Source organism: Trichosurus vulpecula, chromosome 4 (assembly GCF_011100635.1).
Source record: "Trichosurus vulpecula isolate mTriVul1 chromosome 4, mTriVul1.pri, whole genome shotgun sequence".
NCBI classification, from domain to species: Eukaryota; Metazoa; Chordata; class Mammalia; order Diprotodontia; family Phalangeridae; genus Trichosurus; species Trichosurus vulpecula.
This window is the reverse complement of record NC_050576.1, coordinates 679,746-705,435: the sequence shown is the minus strand read 5'-3', so window position 1 is coordinate 705,435 and position 25,690 is coordinate 679,746. Positions and strand designations below refer to the sequence as shown.

The 25,690-nt window shown below is 42.1% G+C and overlaps 1 protein-coding gene across 1 annotated transcript in view; it reads right to left on the bottom strand.

Annotated features, from left to right (window-relative positions):
* The window catches only part of ZZZ3 (zinc finger ZZ-type containing 3), a 109,818-nt gene extending 106,782 nt beyond the window's left edge, over positions 1-3,036 (bottom strand). Inside the window, exon 1 of the mRNA XM_036754647.1 lies at positions 2,947-3,036. The gene's annotated coding sequence lies outside the window, so the exon portion shown is untranslated. The remainder of the gene's footprint in view (positions 1-2,946) is intronic.
* Between the last annotated feature and the right edge of the window lie 22,654 nt (positions 3,037-25,690).

The following is a 25,690-nucleotide window of genomic DNA, read 5'->3' as shown; positions in this document are numbered from 1 at the left end:
ACCGGATAATCCAGTAAGTCTAGCCCAGCAAGCAATCTTTTCAAGTCACCAAGTGTCCCTTCTATAGGACACAGCAAAGGAAATTCAATCTATACAAACCACATTGCTCCTCCTCCTCTGGGTTTCCAACTTAAAAAAAAAAAAAAAAACAACCCTTTTTAAACAAATCTGCTAAAAGTCAGTGAACTTTAGCAGTCTATTCTGAGGAGGCAATCCTTCTTCCTGGGCCAAAAACATTATGTATAAGCAAGGTTTCTGAAGGAAAGGAGCATGTTTCTTTAAATAGTTCAGATAAGGTGTGAAATACATGTTCATCTAGACCAGAAGAAGCCTATTAAGATTAAATGGGATTCCCAGAAGCAAATCTATAACTAAGTCTCAAACTCTAACTACATTCAGCATTGTCTAAAAAAAAAAGTTTGGCTTCATTTCAAAAGCTGCTAGTCCCACCATATACAGGATACATGAAAACTACATGAAACTTGACAACACAAAAGTCAGTCATTTTTTGTGGCTGAAGTGTTGGGCAGCTTTTGCATACAAATCTCCAAAATACTGGAAGAAAAGGAGAAAAATCACCTCCTGAATATTCTAGTTTCTTCTTCTGAACCTGCATCCATTTTCCTGTAAGCCTTGAGTCATCTGAGGTCCTGGTGCACCCTTCTGAAGCCCTCTATGCATCACATTCTAAATCCTCACCACAGACCCTCCTATTCCCTGACTGACACCCTGATATTACTCTATGACCCTTGGCAAATGTTCCTACACTGTCTCCCAAACCTACATCTTTCCTCAGATTTGAGTTTGGATTATGAAGTCTCAGAAGAGTGTATCAACTGGCGGGGAAACTTACCAAAAGGTGGTCAAGAAATGATAACTGGTTAAGAACTATTAAGTTTGTGTGTGCCTATACAGATGAACTGAGCTCCTATTGGCCTGATCAGCCACAGTCAGATACACTGAATCTTGACTCAAGCATCATGGTGTCATTTTGGTCCTCTTCGAGAACCAAGGACAACAACCAACCAACCAACCAACAGGTGGACATACATCTTTAGCCAACACTTCACAACTTTCCCAACTCCTTTAAATAATCTGATGAACTTAAAAGCTTCTATACAAGCTTCTATATATGTGAGACTCTTATACTCCCCTCTTAACAGACAGGTTTCAAAGCAAGGAAGCTCAAGTCACAAAATACTTTTATTTTTTCAGATACACGTAAAGCAAAAGGAGAGGAAGGAGGGAGGAGAGGGAAGGGAGGCAGGGCTAGCTTAAGACTCCCTACAATGCCCAAATAGCCATATTCGATTTTAATGGTTCTCATTTTTAGGAATGATTACTAGTTACTAAATTGAAAGTTGTTGAGAGACCACAACTATGGTGAATCAACTAGCACGATAAAGCAAAGGGTTCTCACTCAGGACCGGGTCGAACAAGATGCCACCACTCAGAGGCCGGCAGCAAAGCACCCTCTGAGTTCTTTGAGATCCCACTTCCTTCCCGGGGAGCCCAGAGCCCTCCCCTCCTCAGTTACCTCGTACCTAACACATCTTGGAGGGCAGGAGCGACTCCCACTTGTGCCTCGGCACCACCAGCCCTAACACACCATGGAATTGGTCACCGAGCACCGATTCCCTGTTAGCCCTCAGCCGAGCCCTCCGCAGCTGTCAGGACCGGGGCTCACTGGAGGAGGAGCTGCTGGTCTCACCCTACACCCCTTTTGGTGAAAGGGGGCAGAGTCCCATTAGGCTGTGGGCACCCCCGCCCCTCCCCCCGACACGTAACGCGGCGAAAAGCTCCCGAAATTTAGAAAAGTTCCTTCTCCAACACGTACCAGCCCTGCTGGCCAGCCTGCGACGCGCGCCCAGCCAAGACCCTGGCGGACAGCCTGCCTCAGTTTCCTCATCTGTACACGGTGACAACACTCCCAGGACATGACACGCGAGGCACTTGGCAGCCTCGGCCTCCGGAGCCCGCCCGCCCCCTCCCTCCCTTGGCACCCAGCAGGCGCCACCTACATGCAGGCTGCCCCTCGGCCCAGCGCCCAGGGGCACTCGCCGCCCCGCCGTGCACGTGGGAGGGGCCAAGTCCCCCCCTCTCCCCCGCAGGTAAGGGGCACCGCGAGGGCGGGGAGGCTGGCGGGGGAGGGGTCGCGGTCTCCATGCCCGAGGACACGCCCTCCCCCGCTGCCGCCTGTCCGGGGTCCCGGCCCCCGCCCGCTACTTGCCTAGTCCGTAGAGTCGCGGCTCCCCGGGCCCCGGGAACCCAAACAGCGCTGCAGTCCAGGGCCCGCTTTCGGCCGGCCCCCTCCCGCGAGAGCCGGATTGTCTCGCGAGGCCACCTAGTCCCGTGGAATCTCGCGAGGCCGGGCCGGAGCCAACATGGCGGCTGGAGCGCGACTTCCGAACGGGAACTGCCTGTCACGGGGGAAGACAGCGGCCGGGGCTAAACTCCGAGGAGACGCGACAGGTGCTGGGCCGCAGGGCCAGCGGGGCTCTCTTCGGAGGCAGGTGGCCAGGGGAGGGGAAGGGGAGAGCAGAACGAGCGCGACGCGGCCGCGCGGCGGCTTTTAAGAACTTCAATACCCTAGTTTCCTGTCAAACCAGCTGGGCTCCCGACGTGTCACGTGGGCATCAGCGGCCCGCGTGCACGTCACGTGGGCCGTAGCCCAGCGAGCGCGGAGCGCGCGCCCGGCGCCCCGCCCCCAAGCGCGGCGGTGGCGGCGCAAGCTTGTGAGCGCGCACCCCGCCCCACGTGGGGGCATCGCCACTCACAGCCGTCGCCCCCTCCCCTCTACTCCTCTCCTCTCTTCTTCCTCCTCCCCGGCCCCCCCCCCTCCACCCAGGATCCAAGGGGCCGCAGAATCCGGGTCTCGCGGCCCCTCCCCCTCCCTCCATCGCACTCCCCCGCCCGCCACGTGCCCCCAGCGGCCCCGCTCCTCACCTCGGGCGCCGCGGAGCTGACGGGAGAGAGCGGCCGGCGGGCGGCCCGTGGCCTTGGCCTTGGCCGAGAGGGAGGCCGCCCCCCGGAAGCTCGGCCGGCCGCCGCACCGCGGCCCCTGCGCGCCAGCCCGCCCGCCCGGCGGCGCTTCCAGGTGGGCCCGCCTCCCGCTCCTGCCACTTCCCGCGGCCGCCCCCGCGCCTCCTTCCGGCCCCTCCCTTCTCCCTTCCCCCTTCTCCCTCCTCTTTTCTCCCCCTTCCCGCCCCCTCCCAGCTCCGCAGGTTCGAATCCTGGCCTGCCCGGCCCAATTAATAATGGAGGTCATAATAATTGATAATAATAATGATAATAACGGGAAGCAGCTGCCGTTGTGGTTCAGTCGGTTTGATCACAGTAAGCGCCTGCTGTGTGCCCTGCACTAGGCTGAAGGCTTCTTCATTAAGGAGTTCCCAAAACCATTAAAATCTCAGGTATAGGTCCCGTCCTACCCATAAATTAAGTGACTTTGGCATTGAGGATGCCAAAAAGAAATGAAAGAACCCCTGCCCTCGAGAAGCTTACATTCCAACTCTGGGCAGTTAGGGAGCACCACAGAGCACTGGGCCTGGGGTCCAGAAGACCTGGGTTCAAATGCAGGTCCCCCGGCCTCTTCCTGCCCAGGACGAAAGCAGCTTCATTTCAAAGCTAGTCCCCTTCTCATTACTTAAGATCATCTTCTTTGGCCGCTGTCACTGGGGGAAGGCCTGGAAAATAGATACAAAGTAGCTTCCGAGGGTCGAGCATTTCCTCCCAGTCTGCCTCAGCGTCTTGCTACTTTGTAACCACCTGGAGAGCAGCAACTTCTTCGTGGACAGCTCCGAAATCGGAGGAGGGGGCGAGGGGCTCTTTATTCCTGAAAGCCCAGCCCCTGCACCTTTGTCCTTAGAACCCCGAAGAGCCTCGGAACTGAGCTCTGTAGACCAGGAAGTTGGCCCAAACACCAATCAAATGGGTCTGCTTTACTGGGGGCTGGACTCCGAAGTATCCCTTTGACAGCAGGTACAAGAGGTGGAAGGCTAGAGCTAGGGACCTAGAGCAGGGCTCACGTACCCCTTGACAGTCGGGTGCACCCCTGGTCCTCTCTTCAGAATGTTATTTAAATGCATAGAATAAAATACTTTGGATTATAAAGGAAAGCATTGGCAATAAGGAACAGTTATCAGAATTTTTTAAAAATGAATTCATATCCCCCAGCTTAAGAAGCCCTTCCCTAAAGCCTAAGATCAGTGCCTTACACTAGGAACAAATCCCAACACACTCCCCAAACCCAAACAAGGATTCCAGAAATGGAGCCTTCCCAAAGCAGCCAAACAGTGTGTCAATGTGTCCCAGGTATTTGTATTGGATGTTTGGAAAAGGCTTTTTCAGGCATGTGGATAAGTGGGGATGTAGGTAGGTGTCTTTAATACTACTAAAAAAATTCACTGCCAAGTTGAAATGTTTTCTCATATTTGTCTTGGTTAAGAGGGCTCCTGAATGTCCATAGGAAGAGTTCTCTATTCAGCAGAACTGGGAAAAATGGAAAGCAATTAGAGGGTGCATAGTGTTCCCTTTTTGTCTAGGAGTTAGGGAAGAATTCTTACCCAAACAGGAGAGAAGCCAGCAAAAAAGAAAAAAAAATGTAAATTTGAGGTGCATAAAATGAAAAAGTTTTTGCCACCAACCAAATCACTGCAGCTAGAATTTTACTAGTGGTCTGGTGGGGAAATTTAGGAATGAGGGAGAATCAACCATCTTCAATAACAGTCTGGTATCCAGGATATGTAGGGTTTAACACCATAGTCACCTTGGTGCTTCTAACTACCAAATGCTTGGAGTGTTTATTTCTTGAGAATTGCATTAGAATGTACGAAGCACTGTGTGAAAAATCCATCCCTCATGTATTGTAACCAAAGGCCCTGCACAGTCTGGCTCCAGGCTACCATTCCAGTTGCATTACAGAATTCCTCCATTACATTATTGCTGTTTCCTCACTCTTGGTCTTTACCTGGGATTGGATTGTAAACTCCTTGAGGGCAGGCATTACCCTCTGCCTCTTTTTGGGACCCAGCACACAGTGCCTGACACATAGGAGGTGCTTCCTAATTGTTTATGTTCTGATTGGCCAGCATTCCCAAGATGGTCCAGAATGCTCTCTGTTCGAACCTTCACTCTCTACCACTTTCCCCAATGCTGTTCCTTATGTGAGAACTTTAATGAATTTTTTTCTAACTGTTGGTGCTCCTTGCTTCCCCCCCCCCAAAAAAAAGCAGTTTGTATTTCCAGTGTATGTGTGGGGCATTTACTCTTCTGGGTACACAGAATTTTCTCCAGCAGAATGTAAGCTTGAGGACAAATATTGTTTCTTTTTTGTCTGCATAGTTCCAGGCCCTAGCATAGAACCTGACCTCAGTGCAGGCTCCATGAATCATGAATTAAATTCCTAAATCAATATGTGATCAAAAGAGAAGAAAAATGCTACAAATCACTGATAAAAAGAAACCACAAACTAAAACAACTCTACATGGTCACTTTATACCGATCCTATTGGGAAGGATGAAAAATCCCAGAAATACCAATGTTGAAGAGTTCACAGTATAACAAGTGAACTAATCCACTGCTGGTCCAGCTAATCTAGAGAAAAACAATTCAGCTCTTCCTAATGTCTGAGCCATCATTCCTATACCCCAGGGAAGCAAGTGCTAGAAAAAAAGGATCCATTGACACTCAAATAGTCCTAGTAGTGTTCATTAATAACATCAAGGCATTGAAAAGAGGGAGCCAGTTGACAGGGGGAAAATAATCATTTTAATGATGATGATGATAGCTAACATATAGCACCTTCTATGTGCCAGGCACTGCACTAGGAGCTTTAGGATTATCACTGGGATTTTAACTCAGGTACCTGAATCCAGGCTCAGCACTGAACCCTCTCTTCCACCTAACTACTTCCAATAAATGGATGATGCTATAGCAAGATGTTCACTGCACGAAATGAGGGATGTTGGGAATAGGATTGTTGAGGTTAAGGAACCATAAGTTTTTAGAGGTGCTCAAGACCCCAAAATACCAACATGCTGGGTCCTGCCTGAATGAATTCCACTCACACCTTCTCACAGCCAACGAAAAACCAAGTTTATTAAAGATTCACCGTAATGGGTAGTCTTAAGAAATCTCACCATTTGTGATGCTCGTTTCCACAAGCAGACCAGATTCAATCTGAGGTAGATTGAATCTGAGCCCCTTCAAAGAGGCAAAATGAAACTTATATACAGAAAGATTGTGGGAGGGATCTGGGGCAGTCCTGGGGTGATGGGAGGAGGGCTTTAGGGAGGGTCTTGAGGAGGAGTCTAAGGAGGAGCTTGAGGGGACTGGGGTGAGGTCACACTCCAGGAACCAAGAGAATGGGATTAAGGGTGGGAAGTAGTTGAAGGCTACCTGGAGATGACAGACAATGTAGGGAACAGATTTGGGCATAGACACTTTGATAGGATCAAGGGTGGAAATTAGCTGGACCATGGAGGGCTAGTCTAGGTTAAGAGTAACCTAACCGAGAGATGTGGGCCTAATGAAAGGCTTGTGGCCTCATCTAGTGGGAAGATTCAAGGAGAGTTCAAAGGGGCTCCCATAGTTTAAACCCCATCAGGAGGAATTTGGAGAAAGAGCCATGGGAAGAATTACATGGAATGAGTCAGAGTTAATAAAGCAGAGCCAGGACTACCATATTCACAATGACTGCAGGAATGTAAATGGAAGCAGCATTGTCAGGATTCAGATTATCTGTAGTGCCTAATATTGACTCCAGCAAACTGCTGTCGAAAAACCCTTCTTTCCTCTAAGCAGAGAGGTGGTGGGTGTAACAATTCAGCTAGCAGCTACTGTGGCTGTGTAAGACCAATAACAACAGCACACAGAAGGGCGGCCAGCACAAGTTCTTTGATCTGCTTTTCTAAGGAAAGCAACTTTAAGGGGTTAACAATCTCACTTTAATCAAACATACATATATAACTCATTAGTTTAGGAGGAAAAGCTGGCACCCTGAACTTCAGAGCAAATACAAATAGAAATTACAAACATCAGCAGACAGACCTTGTCTGATTCAAATCATAATTCATAGTTACCAGGAAAGTATCAACATCTGGGTTTACAAGCCTGGGGTCTCTTAACAACAGCTGCCCAGAGTCTCTTCATGTCACACAACACTCTTCCAGTGAGTGAGAGCCCCCAAAGGAGAAACGTCAACCTCTGAGTTTATATACCCTGTTCAGGGTCAAAGGGCATCACAACATGCAACTCAAACCCATGTGACCTAAAAGCGTCACAAACATGTGACTCAAACCCATGTAAACTGGGCTTTCCCTTGAGGTAAGGAGATCATCAAAGACTCCTGATTTAATCAAAGAAATGAAGGCCTGACTCATCAAGGGCACTTGATTAAATAAGTGCTCCAAAAGAGAAAACAGTAAAAAAATCCCACCTTAATTACTGATACAGTGGGTCACAGGTGTTGCACCAAGTATTAGTGGCAGTCTAACTGGGCAAGGGGGAGGGCTATTGGAGGTGACTGTGGTGTAAAAATGAGATAAAATAAAATGTTAGAGAAGAATAGAGATGGAGCTAATATGGTCCCATTCACATACAACACTAATACCTCAGTTACAGGTTCTTGGGCAGCCAGGGAGCGCCCCGATGCACAGTGCTGGACTAATTCCTTTTGAGGCCTCTAGGGGGCAGAGCAGTGCACAGGTCCTGAGGCCTGGAGTCAGAAAGAGCTGATTCCTTGTGAGGCCCCTAGGTGTTGCCGAAAGCACAGAGCACTGGACCTGAGGTGAGAAAGCCCCCCCAGTTCAAAAGCAACTTAGACACTTTCTAGCTGGGTGATCCCTGGTAAGTCAGTTTGCTCATGAGTAAAATGAGCTGGAGAAGGAAATAGGAAACTACTCCAGTATCTCTGCCAAGAAAACCCCCAAAGGGGTCACAACTGAACAACCGAAAATGGAGACCATGACGGCTCTACCTCTCTGGGTTGTTGTAAAGCACTTAGCATGGTGGCTAGCACATAGTAGGCACTTAATAAATTTCCTCTTTTGTTTCCAGATGTTCAAGTTGACTTACCAGTGGCATGAGGTGAAGGCCTCTCAAAGGTCAAGATTATAGCCTAAGCTGAGACAAAAGTATGAGTCCTAGGGCCCAGTCCCCAATGTGGTTGTCTCTTTCACCTTTGTAGGGCAGGGAGACTTAATGAAACATGTAACCCTGTCATCCTGCCTCTGGTAATGTGCTTGATAAGGATAAACTGTGTCCTGATGCTTCCGTTTTGTTAACAGAAGTAGCAAAGTTTGTGTTGATAGTTACATAGAAGTAATTCAATACATTTTCTCTCTTATACATTGTACCTGATTTTCAACCATAGAATGTAACTCTTTTCCCCAACTGGTCTTACTACGCAAAAACCTGATTTGTGCCAATCCATTATTACAGTTTAAAAACTCATGGCACAACACAATGCCAGATTGCTCCTAATGCCCCAACATTTAATAGCTCTGTGATCAACTGCAACTATTTAAAGTCTTAGTTTCCTGATCTATAGAATAGAGATAATGCCTATAGATAACATATGTAAATTTATTTGCAAAATTTAAAGCACTACATAAATGCTATCATTTCATCTATAAAAATTGGGACAAAATTTATTTTGTCAAACAGACTCCTTTGACAATTTTTAATGCTGTGACAAAGTTCTCTTTATGATCAAATATGCTGATTCAGCTTTTTTGAGTTGCTCAGTAAGAGAATAAAAAATAAGTTATGTTCCTTCAGCATCTGATAAAGGCAATAATAATATTAAATGCTTCACATATTTGGGAATAATACTACTTAAAGTACTAGTGTTACACAAACCTGAGTACAAATACCTGAGACCCTGAGTAGCATTATATTGGTGTGTATATTCAGTGAAGAAGTTTATTTTTCAAAGGGGGAGAGAAGCATAGCAGAGACTATGGAGAGGATAAGACACAGAAATGGAAGCGATAGAGAAGATTCTGGGAAGATGGCAGAATAAGGCAGGAATTCACCTGTCTCTCCTAAATTGCCCCCCCCCCAATAATTTTTTAAAATGCCTCAAGGAGAACTTTAGAGTAGCAGAAATAATTGAAAGTCAAGTAAAGCAGTTGTCTAGCCTAAGACAATTTGGTAAGACATTAGGAAAGACCTGACCTCCCAGGGTGGTGATCTGACCTGATTGAAGTGCAGATACTTTGGAACCAACAAGCGAGCTGTAACAACAATGCTGCTTGCAGCTACTGTGGAGGTGTAAGGTCAATAACACCAGCACACAGGAAGGCTGCTAGCACAGGTTCTTTCATCTGCTTTTCTAAGGAAAGCAACTGTAAGGGGTTTACAATCTCACTTTAATTAAACATACATATATCATTCACTTAGTTCAGGGGGAAAAGTCAGCACCCTGAACTTCAGAGAAAACGCAAACAGAAATTATATAAACAGAGAAAATAACACAAATCAGTGACAGGGCTTCTAACTATCTGTCCATAGCAATACATACATAATTACCAGAGAGAGAAGCACCAACATCTGGGTTTTCAATCTGGGGCTCCTTAATGGATACCCAGACTCTTGTCTGGCCAAATTACCCGAACACTCTTCCAATGAGTGAACCCCAAAGCAAAATGCTAACCTCAAAATATATATATACATTTCTTCAGGGTCAGAGGGCATCACAACCATGTGACTCAAACTCATGTGACTTAGGCTTTCTTGTGACTTAAGCAGATCTTCAAAGACTCTTGATTCAATCAAAGGCAAGGCTCAGTCAAAGGCACTTCATTGCCTTAGTGCTGAGAAGCACTCCAAAAGAAAAAACAGCAAAAAGATCCCACTTTGCTTGCCATTACACAAGTCCGGGGGGCTGCTGTGTTGGTGGCAACCTCAGCTTCAAGAACTTTCTCCCTGTGGACTGTTTGGGGTTCAGATAGTTGACCAAGGAAAGATTACAGGGCCCTACCCTGGTTCTGGACAAGAGGTCCAGATCCACTGACCAGATGGTCCTGGGCTGTGGCTGTGGGTGAGGAGAAGCAAACACAGGGTGGTGAATGTGAGTACAGCATGGAAGCAGGCTGCTGGCTGTGGGCCCTCACTGAAGAGTGGAGTCTCTGGTTTCTATTCCAGAGCGGAGGGTTGAGCTGAAGCTTCTGGCCAATGGAGGGACCATGGGGAGTAAGAGCATTTTTGGAGACAGCATTGCTGGGGGCCCTAAGATCTCTGAGGAGCAGTGACCACATCTGGCCTTGGGTCATAGAACACCAGAAGAACCAAACAGTCAAATGTGCCCGGATAGATCTCAGAAAACAACAGCATGGAAAAACCTGGAACCTTGGACATGATCCCTCACCACTAGGGACCAGAGCCCAGCTCTAACATAAACTTAACAGCCAAGAAATAGCCACTAAAGAAAGGAACATTATGGCTAAGTGTCAGAACTCCCAGGTCAATGAGAAAATAGTCTAGGCAACTAGAAAGAAACCATTTAAATATTATGGAGCTATGATCAGAATAACACAAGATTCAGCAGCTTCTACATTAAAACACCAAAGGGCATGGAACATGATATTCCAAAAAGCAAAGCAACTGGGTTTACAACCAAGAATAATTTACCCAGAAATGCTGAGTGTCATCCTGAAGTTAGAGGACTTTCAAATATTCTTGAGAAAAAGACCAGAACTGAACACAAAGTTTGACCCACAAGAATCAGGAGAAGCATAAGAAGACCAATTATAAGGAATTTAATAAGACAAACTGTTTACTTCTTACATGGGAAAATATTATCTGTAACTCTTAAGAAGGTTATCATTACTAGGGTAATTTGAAAGAACACACATGTATAGAAGGCTTGAAGTTAAGTTGATTATGATGGGATGATCCTAAAAAATGAAATTGGTTAGGGAGAGGTAAAATGGAGCAGTTATATAAATGAGACATGAATGGAAGAACTATTACAATAGAGGGCAGGAAGGGGTGGAGGGCTGGTAGTGCTAGAACCTAATTTTCATCAGAACTGGGTTAAAGATGGAATGACATACATATCTAGAAGGGTATAAAAGTCTTAACTTACAAAGAAATAGGAGGGTGAGGGGATAGTATGACAGAGAGACTCTTTGAAGGGATGTGTATTAGAAAGGCAGTGGTCAGAAGCAAATTAGATGTCTGAGGAAGGATAAGATAAAAAGGGAGAGAAAGATAAACAATGAGGAAAAATAGGATGGAGGGAAATACAATCTAGTAATTATAACTTTGAATGTAAATGGGATGAACTCTCCCATATAATGAAAATGGATAGAAGAATGGATCAAAAATCAGAATCTGACAATATGTTGTTTACAGGAAACGTTTTAAAATGAGACCTATACATGTAGCAAAAAGAAAGGGTTGGGGCAGCTAGGTGGCACAGTGAGTAGAGCACTGGCCCTGGAGACAGGAGGACCTGAATTCAAATCCAGCCTCAGAACACTTGACACACTAGCTGTGTGACTTTGATCAAGTCACTTAACCCCAATTGCCCTGCCTTCCCTCCTAGGAAAAAAAGCTAAAAATAAAGGATTATAGTAGAATTTATTGTGTTTCTGCTGGTGCAAAAAAAAAAAAAAAGAGGTAGCAAGTATGATCTCAGTCAAAGTTAAAGCTAAAATTGATTTAATTGAAAGAGACAAACAGGGAAACTACATTATGTTAAAAGGTACCATAGATAATGAAGTAATATCAGTACTAAATCTGTATACACCAAATGCTATAACATCCAAAGGAAAAGCTGAATATATGACAGGTAGAAATAAATAACAAAAACATAATAGTGGGGGACTTCAACCTTCTCCTCTCAGAATTAGATAAGTCTAATCAAAAATAAATAAGAAAAAATCAAGGAGGTGAATAGAATCTTAGATAAGCTAGATATGATAGCTATCTGGAGAGAATTGAATGGAAATAGAAAGAAATACACCTTTTTTCAGTCGTACACGGTACCTTTACAAAGTTGACCATATATTAGGGCACAAAAATGTTATAAATTGAATTCAGAAAGGCAGAAATATTAAATACATCCTTTTTAGATCATAATGCAATAAGAATTATATTTCATAGAGGGTTATGGAAACGCAGATTAAAAATTCATTGGAAGTATTCTTCTACCAAATAATAAAGTCAAATAAAAAGGGATATATATATATATATATATATATATATGTATATATGTGTCTTATGGGGATAGCATATATAATGGACAGAACTCAGAAATCTGGAACTTAGACTCATGCCCAAGTTTGAACCCTGACTTTGCCAGTTGCTATCTGTATGATCTTGGCCAAGACACTGAGCCTCCCATGGCCTTAGGTTTCTCATTTATAAAATGAAGTAATTGGTTCCAAGCCAAGTTGGTCTCAGAAAATTGGCAAAGATTGCAGAACATGGAAACAGTTAATGTTAGAGAATGGTGTGGAAAGGTAGGCACATTAATACATTGTAGAAGCTGTGAATAAATACAATTACATTTAGAGATCAACTAACTACAATATTTTATTTGGAATTGCCACCAGCGGTTGTGGGGCCAGGATACCAGAGATAAAAAGGATGCTGCAGAGAGTAGAAAGAAGACACAGGCCAGGCGGCAGAGTATAGCACAGCTCCATTTATTAAGCTGAGGGAAAGGGCTTATATACTTTTTAGGCAAGCAGATCAACAAGTTCTTATGTGAAACATTTGTTACATTGTGTGACTTCCTAGTGCTTTGTTCCCTTTTGCCGTAACAATATTGTGTTAACAGTTCACAGGTGGTGTTTAGCACATGTGTGCCAAGGTGGGTTGGAGAGCCTACAGCCTGAGTTATCAGACCAAGGGCAAGAATAGGCTTCAGTGAAAAGCTGGCCTGTATCTTATCCCAGAATGGACTTTCTCAGAGCTGGCCCTCTACATGGAATAATAGATAAAGGAGTCCTACCAAACTCCCTTTATGAAATAAATATGGCACTGATACCTAAACCAGGAAGAACAAAAACAAAAATCCTAAATAAAACACTAGCTAGAACAGAAGTGGGGAACCTGTGGCTTCAAGGCCACATGCCTCAAGGCTACAGGTTCCCCACCCCTGAGCTAGGAGAATACAATATATCACAAAGATTATACATTATGACCAAGTGGGATTTATAACAAGAATGCAAGAATTGTTTAATATAAGGAAAACTATTAACATAATTGATCATATCAATAACAAAAGTAACAAAAAATCATATGATTATATCAATAGATGCAGAAAAAAAGCTTTTGACCCATTCTTATTAAACACTAGAAAGCATAGGTATAAATGGGTTTTTTCCTTAAAATGATAAGAAGCACCTACCTAAAATCATCAGCAAGCATTAATTATAACAAAAATAAGCCAGAAGCCTTCCCAGAAGGATCAGGAGTGAAACAAGCATGCCCATTATCACCAATATTATTCAATATTGTATTAAAATTGTAGCAATAGCAATGAGAAGAAAAAGAAATTGAAGGGCTCTGAATGAGCAATGAAATAATAAAACTATCTCTTTTTGCAGAAGATAAGATGATATACTTGGAAAATTCTAGAGCAGGGGTGGGGAACCTGTGGCCTCAAGGCCACATGTGGCCTTCTGGGTCCTTGGGTGCAGCCTTTTGACTGAATACAAATTTTACAGAACAAATCCTTTAATCAAGGCAATTTGTTCTGTGAAGTTTGAATTTAGTCAAAGGGCCGCATTTGAGGACCTAGAGGGCTACGTGTGGCTTTGAGGTTGCAAGTTCACTGCCCCATTGTAGAGATTCAATTAAAAAGCTAGTTGAAACAATAATTTTTGCAAAGTAGCAGGATATAAAATCAATCCACATAAATTGTCAACATTTCTATATATCACCAACAAAACCCCGCAAGAAGAGATAGTAAGAGATAGCCCATTTAAAATAATTGTAGACAGTATAAATTACCTGGGCGTATACCTGCCAAGACAAACCCGGGAACTATGATTAAAAAACACTGTTTATACAAATAAAGTCGGATTTAAATAATTGAAGAAATATTCATTGTTCATGGGTGGGCACAGCCAACATAATAAAAATGACAATTCTACCTGAACTAATCTACTTATTCAATGCCATTCTGATTAAATTATGAAAAAAATATTTTATTGAGCTAGAAAAAATATTAACCTTCATTTGGAATAACAAAAGGTCAAGAATATCCAAGGAATTAATGGGGGGGAGGGGAGTAAAGGAAGGAGGTCTAGCAGTACCAGATATTAAACTGTATTATAAAGTGGTAATTATCAAAACTATCTGGTACTGGCAAAAAAAAATAGAATGATGTATCAGTGGAACAGAGCATAATACACAGTAGTAAATGATTATAGTAACTTTGTGTTTGGCAAATGTAAAGATATAAGCTTTTGGGATAAGAATTCACTATTTGGTAAAAAAAAAAAAAAAATTGTTGGGAAAACTGGAAAGCAGCCTGTCACAAGCTAGGTATAGACCAATATCTTACACCATTTGCCAAGATAAGGTTAAAATAGATACATGACATAAAGGGAAATACCACAAGTAAATTAGAAGAACATGGAACATTATCTATAAGACTTGTGGATAGAAGAATTTATGAATAAACAAGAGAGAGAGCATTGTGAGATGTAAAATGGATAATTTTGATTAGATTAAGTTAAAAAATGTACAAATAAAACCAATGTAGCCAAGATTAAAAGGGAGGTAGGAAATTGGAGGGAAATTTTGATAGACAGTTTCTCAAAGAAAGGTTTCATTTCCCAAATATATATAGAGAGAACTTTGCCAAATTTATCAGAATCTGAGTCATTCTCCAATTGATAAATGGTCAAAGGATAGGAACAAACAGTTTTTGCATGAATAAATCAAAGCTATATGTAGTCCTATAAAAATACTCTAAACCTTATTTGTTTTAAACTTAAATCCAAAAAAAAAAACAAACAAAAGAAAAAGAACATTGCCATGTATACAGCACAGCATAAAAAGATTCAATATAAAACCATGAATTTCCATTTCACACTGTTTACTTTTTAAAAAAAAAAACCTTTGTAATAAATACTACACATCATTTTCAAAGCTGTCCTGCTTTTGTATTTTCTTCTAAGTTTACTTTTGTGAATGCCACATTTATTATTGGTGGAGCTTTAGTGGCTGGAATGAAGTACTTCGAGAAAGAAAAGGTAGAGAAGTTAAACCTTAACTTGGAGGACCTTTCTCACTCATGGATCACAACGGAGAACCCAAAACTGATAAAGACTACTTGGGACAGTGGATACTAATTTACTTTGGTTTCACTCATTGTCTTGATATCTGTCTAGAGAAACTGGAAAAAATGATAGCTGTAGTGAAATTGATAGTATTTCAATTCTGCCAAATTTAAAACCACTTTTCATCACTATTGACCCAGAGAGAGACAACAGAGAAGCTGTTGCAAGATAGGAGAAAGAATTTTCTCCCAAGCTAGTTTGCTTGACAAGTGGTCCAAAAGAGATCGATCAAGTTGCCAGAGCGCACAGTTTATTACAGCCCAGGACCCAGGGATGAAAATGAGGACTATATGGTGGATTATACAATAATAATGTACTTGACTGGCCCAGATGGTGAATTTCTGTATTATTTTGGCCAAAACAAGAAGAATTCAGAAGTAGCTAGTTCAATTGCTGCATACATGAGGGATCACAAGAAGAAGCACTAAAATAATGTTACTTGTGTTGCAGTGATATTTTCTTGCTAGTAAGAGAACTTTCTCTCTCTTAGGAGATGGTGCATATGATTTTCAGCTCCTCCAAATCCCTATACCCTGACTACATTGGACCTTTGTCGTTCCAGACCAGGGGAAGAACTAGACAAATTTGCTGAATTCTTTGAATAGTAATGATTAAAGCAGGAAATCTCTCAAGAAGTGCTTTTTATTGTGTTACTGAAGTAGGGGGAGAGATGGAAGCTAGTGATAGCATAAAAATCATAGACATCCACAGAGGCCCTCTCAGTGCCCTGTATTTCATCTTGCTGACCTCCTGGCTTCACAGACACTCTGGAATTATGGAAAGTTATTTCCAGAGAAATGGAGGAATCTTCATAGTACTATATCTCTTCTCTCTGATTTCTGGTGGTTGCTTTAAAAAAATAGTCTTACTGGGACTATGATTGGGCAAAGGTGGTTTTTGTATTTAAAAGTAGAAATGCCTCCCTTATTGCTTACTTAATCTACACCAATCGATCTGGGAAGGGGGAGCAGATGGAAAGTTTTGATTTTTTGTTTGAGTTGGAGATAACTGTATTGCACCCTTTATGTGTTTTTGTCCTGTGAATGAAGTCTTCATTGGAAATCATTGGAAATAAAAGTGAGTTATGATTATAAAAAAGGCTACCATCAGACATACATATGTATTATGTGTGTGTGTGTATATGTGAGTGTATGCATGCATGTATGTATGTATATTCTGGATGCAAGTTACATCTTCCTTCCTAAATCCTTTGTAGTCAATCTGAGTATTTATAACACTCGAAATGACTTAGTTGTTCAAAGTTGTTCTTTCAACAATGTTGCTGTTCTTTTACTTTTTTCCTGATGAGCTTAGGAAGTAGACCTAGTAGTGGTATTACTGGGTCAAAGGGCAAAGACAGTTTAATAAGTCTTTGAGCATAATTCCAGTTTGCTCTCCAAAATGGTTTGATCATTTCACTATTCCACCAACAATAAATTAATGTCCCAAATTTTCCATATCCCCTCCAATGTTTGTCACTTTCCCTTTCTATCATTTTAGCCAATCTGATGGATGTAAAATGACATTTCAAAGTTGTTTTAATTTGTATTTCTCTAATCATTCATGATTTAGAGCATTTTTTATATGACTGTACATTTTTTGGTATCTTCATCAAAAAACTGGCATTTATCAATTAGGGAATAACTTGCATTCTTATAAATCTGACAAAGTTCTTTATGTATTTGAGATATGACACCTTTACCTGAAAATCTGTCTATAAAATTTTTCTCTCAGTTTTGTTTTCCTTCTAATCTTGGCTACATTAGTTTCATTTGTATGAATTTTTCTAATTCCTCACAATGCTCTCTATCTCTTGCTCATTCGTATTGTTCTATCCATAAGTCTGATAGGTTATGTTCCATGTTCTTCTAATTTTCTTATGAAATCTCCCTTTATATCTAGGTCATGTATCCATTTTGACCATATCTTTTACCAATATCTTGGTAAAAAGTGTTAGATATTGATCTATGCCCAATTTCTGCCAGACCACTTTTCAGCTCTGTCAACAGTTTTTTTTTTTTTTACTAAATAATGAATTCTTATACCCAAATCATAATCTTTACATTTGTCAAACACAAGGTTATGTTTCAACAATCCAGCTAGCAGCTTCTGTGGGGGCATAAGATGCACCTAGGAGGCTGCCGGCATGCCAGGAAAGAACAGGTTCTTTTTATCTGCTTAAACAAGGAAAGCATGGTGAAGGGGTTGACTTTAATCCAGCATTCAGTTAGTTCAGGGGAGCATACAGGCAACATTCATTTAGTTCAGGGGAAAAAGCCAGCACCCCAAACTTCAGAACTAAATACAAACAAATTACAAATATCAACAGACAGACCCAATACAATTCATAGTTACCAACATCTGAGCTCAGCCCGAGAGCAAGGGCTGGCCCAGAGTCACACTCGCCACTGCTCCCACGCCAACCAGAAAAGGAAAAAGAGATCTTCAAGCCGTCTTCTCCCCTCTTATAGAGTTTTTGACATCATCAAGTGCCGCCTGAATGACCAGGGCCAATTGGTTCTTGAGTTGGCCCCTCCCCCTAGGTTAACACCCAATAGGGCATGGCTCTGGAGTCAACACCTCCCCTCAGCCAGCCCCATGACTCATCACACAGGAAGTTCTCTGTTCCCAGGCATGGTCTCTGGGCTTCCTGCCCCGGAAGAGGAGCACCAGGCCCAGCACCCAATGAGATAAACTGAGCCACCCAAAGAAAACAAAGGCCATTCTGGTCACAGGTTACTATAATCATTTGCTACTGTGTATTATATATCTACTCTATTCCACTGATCTACTCTATTTCTTAGCCAGTACCAGGTAGTTTTGATAATTACTACCTTGTAATATAGTTTGAGGTCTTGTACTGCTAGCTCTAAATCATTTTTTTTTTTGCTTTTTTTTGGGCAGGGCAATTGGGGTTAAGTGACTTGCCCAAGGTCACACAGCTAGTACAAGTGTCAAGTGTCTGAGGCCGGATTTGAACTCGGGTCCTCCTGACTCCAGGGCCAGTGTTCTACTCACTGCGCCACCTAGCTGCCCCTTCTAAATCATTATTGATTTGAGAAATGCAAATTAAAACAACTTTGAGATGTTATCTCATTATTAGATAAGCTAAAATAATAGAAGGGGGAAATGATAAATGTTGGAGGGGATGTAGAAAAACTGGGACACTAAGATACTGTTGGTGGAACTTTGAACTGATTCAACCATTTTGGAAAGCAATCCAATTTTTCAGCTCCTATGAATAGTAGTGATTAAAGCAGGAAACCTCTCAAGAAGTGCTTTTTATTGTGTTACTGAAGTAGGGGGAGAGATCGAAGCTAGTGATTGCATAAAAATCATAGATGTCCACAGAGGCCCTCTCAGTGCCCTGTATTTCATCTTGTTGACCTCCTGGCTTCACAGACACTCTGAAACTGTGGAAAGTTATTTCCAGAGAAAAGGAAAGCAATCTGGAATTATGCCCAAAGAGCTATAAAACTGTATAGCCTTTGACTCAGCAACACCACCGTTAGCTGTTTCCCAAAGTGATCAGGAGAAAATGGAAAAGAATCTATATTTTCTAAATTATTGATAGCAGCTCTCTTTGTGGTGGCAAAGAACTGAAAATTACAGGGATGCCCATCAATTAGGAGATGGCTGAATTAGTTGTGGTATATGACTGTGATGGAATATTACTGTCCTATAAGAAATGATCAACAGGTTAATTTTAGAAAAACATGCACAAAATAACAAAGAGTGAAATGAGCAGAACCAAGAGAACATTGCATGCAATAACAGTAATATTGTTTGAAAAATAACTGTGGATGACTAAGCTGTTCTGAGTATTATAAATATTCAAATCAACTACAAAGGATCTATGAAGGAAGATGTTATCTACCTCCAGAGAAAGAACTGATAAATATAAGTATGCATAGTTCGTGTGTGTGCACGCGCATGCACATGTATGTGTTCTCTAGTTTGGTCTGGAGAAGGAGGGAGGGAGACAGCTTGGAGAACTTAAAATGTAACAAAAAAATAAGTTAAGTTTTCCAGAAAATGTGTCTGAAAAATTAGGATTTTTTGATCAGGCAGTTTTCCTTTAAAGGATCCATCTGCCTATGATTACTTATATATGCTCAACTAATAACTCAACCCAACAACTACACCTGAACTTTGTATGGGAGAACAGCTAGACAGCCCTGTAGAGGGGCAGCTCTGAGAAAGTCCATTCTGGGATAAGATACAGGCCAGGTTTTCCCTGAAGCCTATTCTTACCTTTGGGCTGATAACCCAGCACATGGGCTCTCCAAACCCTGTCTCGGCACACACGTGCTGCTCAGAATGAAGGCTCTCCTAGCCTCCTTGGTATACATGCGCTTTCTCCAAAACCCCCGCAGCACACACGTGCGAAACACCACCTGTGGGCTATTAACACAATATTGTTTACAGCACAAGGGAAACAAAGCACGAGGAAGTCATGCAATGCAAATGAATTTGTTGATCTGCTTGCCTAAAAAAGTACATAAGCCCTGTCCCTCAGTTTAATAAACAGAGCTGTCCTTTACTCTCCCGCCTGGCCCATGCAATATTTTTGCTCTCCATGGCATTCAGCCATCTCTGGCCAATTCGGTACCACAGCCGCTGGTGGCACCGCCCTCCTAGGAAACTGCCATCATAATGGAAGGAATGAATTGTGCTATAAGATATGACAAGCAGGATGATTTCAGAAAAACCTGGAAAGATTTACATGAACTGATGCAAAGTGAAGTGAACAGAACTAAAAAAAATTATACACAATAACAATATTGTACAATGAAGAACTGTGAATTAATTAACTGTTCTCAGCAATACAGTAATCCAAGACAACTCTAAAGGACATATGAAGAAGCATACTATGTGCCTCCAGAGAAAGAACTGATATTGTCTGAATACAGACTGAAGCATACTATTTTTCATTCTCTTTCTTTTGAGTCTTCTTGTATAAAATAACTAACGTGGAAATGTTTTACATGATTGCATATATATATAATGTATATCTAATTGCTTTAGAACTCAAAACTTTTAAAAAATTTTTTAACATATAACTGGAGAAAAAATTAAATATGTTAAAAATGAAAAATGAAAAAAAATGGAAGGAATGAGAAAATGAGCATTGGAGAGTATAAGGGAAAAAAGGACTGGAGTCACCAAAGATTTCATGAGGAAGGAAACTCAATTAGAGACCATGAGCACAAAGAGATAAGCCAACAAGGAAGAAATTATTAACAGAAGGGAAGATGGCCTTCACATCATCTAAATGAGTCAAAATATCCATGAATGAATATTGCAAGGCAACAGAGGACCCTGTGGATTCTTGAAAGGGCATAGAATTGCATCAGGATGATCCTAAATGGTATAAGAGAGAAACAAGAATTGTAAAAGCAGAATTTGTGACCTGCACAGCAGAAATAATCAGCAGAATAGAACATTTGAATTTCTAGTAGCAAACCCCACCAAAACCAGCAAACAAAAGGGGAGGCCTAACTGAGAGTACAAAAAAATGAAGGATAATCTGTAAGAGAAGCAAAAATAATAACATCCAGAGAAAACATGATTTCTATACAGGTAAAACATGTTGATTTCAGTGACAGGATATAGAGACAATTTAAGGATTGTGGGCTTTCCAGAACACAACAAATCTAAAAACCTAAAGATAGTAATGCAAGAAATAATACAAGAAAACTGCCTAGAACTTCTGAACACAGAAAATAAAGTGACAGTTGAAAGAATCCACAGATCACCTCCAGACAAAATCTAATACTGAAAACTCTAGTACACAGCAGTTAAATTTAATAACTCCAAAGATGAACCAAAAACTCTGCAAGCAGCCAGGAGAAAGACCTTTAAATATAAAGGAAAGGAAGTTTGAATGAGACCATTTGGCAACCATGAGAAATTACAAGAGGGTTAGATTCTATTTCCTGTCTCTGCAAGTGAGAGCAGAAGGAAGATAGAGGGGGCTCAGAAGTCAAGAACTGAAGGACTCTTGGAGAAGGAAAAGGAGGAAGCCAAGTAATATGACTTTAAAAAAAAGTAAATTGAGAAATTCAAATATTGATTTTGTAATTCTATTCTGTATTTGATGTGAAAACCCAAGCCTCTTCTCTGTCTCCAAATGAAGAAGCTCATGAGTCCAAAAGGTCAATTTTTCTGTCTCAGAGTTAGATGCCAAAGGTTTAGGCTTTCTCACAATCATTGTTAATTAAAGAGAAACTCTGAGCTAGAAGTACAATTCTGTCATAAAACACTCTATGGGGATTGTTATCTCAGCAGCAGCACCTGCAAATCGCTCCTGCCAAGGCACATTCACATAAATTCAGTCTCAGAAACTTCATGGTATTTGTGTGTTATCTTTGAGAAGTGGGATAGCTAACTTTGTCCCACCTTTAGCCTCATCCTTGCCAATTAAAAAGATGGTCTTCTCTCATTCTCAGACTCCAGTGAGCCTACATCCCTGGTCCTCTATCAATGACCTTGGGTTACAGCTCTCATAAATTTCACAAAAGTATTCCTTAGAGACAGAGGGGGTGACCTTGACTCCATGTGCTGTGTAAGTCCACTTCCCTAATCATGGTCCCTCACCTTCATGATACTGCCAGTGTTATAACCAATACTGTGATCTCCTTACCTACTCTGTGCTGTTCTTTGTTCTATGCTTATAAAAAGGAGTTGCATCTCCAATTCTTGGTCTTTGGCTGGAACTTGATGTAGCCATTGACTCCTTTATTAATTGGCATGACACTCTACTAAAAAACTGTTATATTGCTTGGAGAAGCATGTTTTGGTTTGCCTTTTAGTTAAATTTCACTCCAGACAAAATAATTGACAATTTAAACAAACTGGCAAGTAAAATAAATTAGTGAAAGAAATAAAAGGTTAATCTATAAAAGGGAAAGGATTTGTGGTTTGGTTCTAAGGTTGCTACTAAGAAGGAAGCTGGGTGTGTTTGGCATGTTCCTAAGGAGTGTCAAATGGCTATAAAAGTCATAATGAGGAGCTTAGAGGTGAGATGTAAACTACACATAGCTAAAAAATGCAAAACCAAGAATCCAGGTCAGCATTGAAGAGCAGGCATCATTTTGCAGTGATTTGCCTCAACAATGTGGTCTTTGTTGATTGCTCCAGCCAATGACTATTCTCTAAGTGCCAAGTGCAAATGGGTCTCCCTCCTGGAGCAGAGGGTGATGACACTGAGGAATGCTTCTCCCACCACTGCCTGAAAGGGATAGGAAGTAGAGGGTCCCAGTGGGAGGGAAGGGGAAGGGTCTGAAGTGTCTGGGAGGAAGTTTGATACTTGTCAGAAGGCAGGAGAGGAGGAAGATGCCATACAAAAGAGGAAGGAAAGGAAAAAAGAGTGCTATGCACTTGGAACTAAAATAACCCAATGTGTGAGATTCTCTCTCTATAGGAGCAAGCTAGCTGCTCTGAGAACAAAGCAGCTACTATCCTCCAAAGAATGGTCACTTACAGCTTCAAAAAACATTAAGCAAAAAACTATCTCATAAAGGACAGAGGAAGAAGAATGAGAGTGGTTGGTAACTCCCTGCTCAGAGATATTGAGGCAGCCATTTGTTGATCTGATAACAGCTGTAGGGAAGTCCGTTTTTTTCCTGGGATATGAATGAACAATTGTTTCAACAATTCGGCTAGCAGCTGCTGTGGGGGTGTAAAACCAACAACAACCAGCTCACAGAATCCTGCAAGCCCAAGTTCTTTTGATCTGCATTACTAAGGAAAGCAACGTTAAGGGGTTAACAATTTTACTTTAATCCAGCATACAAATATCATTCACTTAGTTCAGGGGGAAAAGCCAGCATCCTGAACTTCAGAGCAAATACAAACAAATTACAAACATAAACAGACCTTGTCTGATTCAAATCCCAATATATAGTTGCCAGAGTTTAACAAAGTCCGAACATCTGGGTTTACAAGCTGGAGGGCTCTTAACTACAGCTGCCCGGAGTCTCCACATCAGCACACCTTCAAGAGTGAGAGCCCTAAGCAAATAGCTCTGTCTTCTCTTTTTATGCACTCTTTAGCTGTCATCAAATGTCAACTGAGCGACCAGAATTTAAGCTCTTACTATTGGCTCTGGAGTTAGCACCTCCCCCTAGGACCTTGAGGGCTTCATGCCCACATCAACTTAGCACCTAATAGCTAGGGGTTTTGGACCTACTTGGGAGGGAAGATTTAGTCAGACCTCCCTTCATGGGCCCCACCTTACCTAATTTAATCAAGGAGATAAAGGCCAAAACTCTTCAAAGGCACTTGGTTGAATAAGTGCTAAGAGCCCACCTTGATTGCCAATACAACAATGAATGAAAAATATTTTAAGTGCTTTCTATGTATCCAAGACCTATCCCCACAAGACATAACAGATAGTCACCTAAGGCTTATCAAAACAGATGGCTACTACCCACTTCTGGCAACTTATGTAGGCATAAATGATATTGCTAAAAAGAACCTAAAAAATATTGCCAAAGATGGTGAAGTCAGGGGTAAGACAATAAACACTGTCAGGGCCCACACTGTGTCTTCCTGTCATTGAAAATAAGAGACATAGAAGAGATGCTGTGATTTGGGATATTAACAGATAGTTGATGTGATGGTATCTGAAAATGGAATTTGATTTCTGAACAGCTTGAAATGCAAGAATAAATACTCCTGGACAGGAAGGAAGGACACTTGACCAAGGACAGAAAGAATGTATTTGTCTGGGGGCATCTAGGTGGTGAAGTGAGTAGAGCACCAGCCCTGGAGTCAGAAGGACCTGAGTTCAAATCCGGCCTCAGACACTTGATGCATGTACTAGCCATGTGACCTTGGGCAAGTCACTTAACCCCAATTGCCCTGCCTCCCCCAAAAGAATGTGTTTGTCTGGTATCTTGCAAATCTAATCAAAAGAACATTAAAAGAATACTGACTCCATCCCCTGCCTACCCCCACCTTCTCTACCAGATCACTGCTCTCACTCTCATCCTCTTTCCTTTATCGTGTCTCCCCCCGTCTACTGGCTTCTTTGCTGGTGTCTACAAAATATCCATGTGTCCCCCGTCCTTTAAAAAAAAGGCTCAACTGTTCCTGCCATACCCGCTAGCTGGTCATTGGCCCACAGGTCTCTCCCTTAACAGATAGCACTTCTTAAGAAAGGGATGCAGAATGGGACATGTGTTTTTTTAATTTGGCCAATGTAGAAATTTGTTTTGCTTGTGTAATGTAACTGACCTGGCTCCTGAGAGCCAGCTGTTCCCCTTCACCCCTTCCCCAGGGTTCTCCAGTATCCTTAAGGGGCTTGGGGACTGTTTAGTTTCTTCCATTGGCTTAAGCCCCCACTCATCCATCTTAGAGGTTCAAGCACCCCTGTTGTCCTTAACCACCTAAGAATCAGATTGTCTTTTACAAAGTAAGATTTACTTCTAATAGCAAGAACAAACACACAAACATTCCCTCACATGGGGGGGGGGCATAATCCCCCTCATACCTCTTGTCTATGGGGGGAGAAGGGGAAGCAGCTCATAAGAGCCAAGTCCAAAGCCCCTGGGTTTGTGTGCCGACACTACACTCTGTGGGCTTTTCTGCTGGGCTGGCAGCAATATCTGAGTATCCTGGCTCCAAGACCACCATGGCTCAAGCTCCCAGGCCTGGAACCCCACTGACTACACCTAGAACTGAAAAGAAAAAGACCAGGACACCAGTCTTGAAGATTTTGTGAAGGTTTCAAGCCCCATCACACTTGACAATGTGTGTTTGCTACAAGGATTTTATTTTTCTTTTTTCCACTTTTGCTTTCTTTTTGCAAAGATCAAACACAGGCATCTTAGCATCAGTCCATGGCAACAAGGGTCAGCATGTGCCATGTCATATCTGGATGCAGAAAAGGTCTTCTCTGCTGCATTTGATACCTCTTCTCACTAATGCTGTCTTCTCTCAGGGCTGTCCTGGAACTGTTCCCTCCTGGGTCTCTGTCTATCCATCTGACCATTCTTCATCCAGTTATTCTTCCACATCACACCAGGATTCCACCTTGGGCCATCTTCTCTTTGATCTCTGTTCTCTCATGGGGTGATCTCATGAGCCATTATGGGTTCAAATAGCATTTCTATGTAGCTACAGCATCTCTCTTCTGAGCCACAGTCCCTGTAACACTGACTAACCTGGCCTACACCACCTGGAAGTTCAGGCAGGTTACATTTCCCCACATCCCCTGGGACTCTCTGGCACCCACAGGAATTGGAGAATATCTAGATTCTCTGCCAATGGCTATAGCCTGAAGTGATGGTATTCCTCAAGTGTACAGGATAGTCCCCTGTGCCCCAATTCCTTTTAACCACTAGTCATCATATTAGCTTTTACAAAGAAATACT